General features: G+C 34.7%; 1 pseudogene; it reads right to left on the reverse strand.

Annotated features, from left to right (window-relative positions):
- Nucleotides 1–261: 261 nt before the first annotated feature.
- Nucleotides 262–1,395, reverse strand: part of LOC119588901 — a 2,319-nt pseudogene continuing 1,185 nt past the window's right edge.

Consider the following 1,395-nt stretch of genomic DNA (forward strand, 5'->3'; position numbering starts at 1 on the left):
GCATCATGTGTGTACTGAATATATAGTATAAAATTAGTCTATATCATTTCGATGCACTAAACTCTCTTTTTTTCCAATAATCTTTAATTGGATTGAAAGTTTTTCACTCTTGTAATGTTCTTACAGAAATATGGTAAGGCTAGAGATCTAAAGACCAGGATATGAAAATGATAAATAGAAAAGCTAGTTATATTTAAACTAGAAGCTTACAATATATAGCATTTGCATGACTAGATATATCAAGTACATTATTTGCATGAATATAAATAAATCATCTTTTGTGTAAAGATATCTATCTAGCATTCCTCCTGCATAATACACACACACATATATATGCATATTTAATATACATATCTATCGAAAATCGGTGGAAAAGGTATGAGAATATGGAAGTTCACAAAGTTAGAGGTGTAGCTGAAATATTATGTTGATAGTTGTTGATTGTACCACAGTATTACCTTTCTACATTTATCCAAAGACCAGTGTTTGTCTAGAAATTTTCTTTAAATAATAATTAAAATTCAAGTACCTCAATTAACATGCCATTGCAAATCTCTTGAATTAATGGTGTATAAATCAGATAAATCATTAAATTTACAAAGGATTAAAGAAAAATTTCTTGGTGAAGCCAAAATACCTCAATTCAGGTGAGAAACTAGGAGAACTCTCATTGTACTCTTTCAGGAATTCTCTGTAAAAATCACAAAGTTCCTGGTCAAAAGCATGCTTTGCCAAAGTGCAACACAAACAACAGTTGAAGGAGTTCCTTTCCCATTCGGGATGCAGTTGAGCCCCAATGTTGTTGGAATAGATACAAGCCATGTCATAAGGGGATCTGTAAACCTTTTTTCACTTTTAGAATTTCACTGCTTGAAGTCGTGATAACTTCACTCAGGTTGTACAAGTTAAAGATAAAAAAGTTGGGTTTGTTTTGAGTTGAGGACTTTGGGAATCTTTGAAGAAATTTAAGATATAGTCGATGCTACAGATTCATGTCAGACGTAGAATTTCTTGTCATTTATACTATAACCAGAAATGCAAATATAGCACATCCGACGTCTGTCAGCTCATCAGCATCCCGAATATTTTTAAGGACTTCCTTCGTTTGCTGAGCCGTGGTGACGAGTGTGTTTTACACACGTATCCCATTTTGTCAAATACATCTACATAATGCGAGCATCGTAGTCGAGTGCTGAAGGTTCGGGTCGGATCTGTCCTTGAAAGAACTGAAGTTCAAGATGCGAACAAAGCCTCGTGCATTTTTGTCCATCTTGTACGCATCAGAAACCTCCTTGCACTGCCGTTGCATGTCTCACGTGAAACTGTCGTGTGGGCACCTGAAATTAAAAGATGTTTGTCCTTAGTGGAATGTAAAGTCATGAAGGAAATTTCACT

Source organism: Penaeus monodon, chromosome 24, assembly GCF_015228065.2.
Source record: "Penaeus monodon isolate SGIC_2016 chromosome 24, NSTDA_Pmon_1, whole genome shotgun sequence".
NCBI lineage: Eukaryota > Metazoa > Arthropoda > Malacostraca > Decapoda > Penaeidae > Penaeus > Penaeus monodon.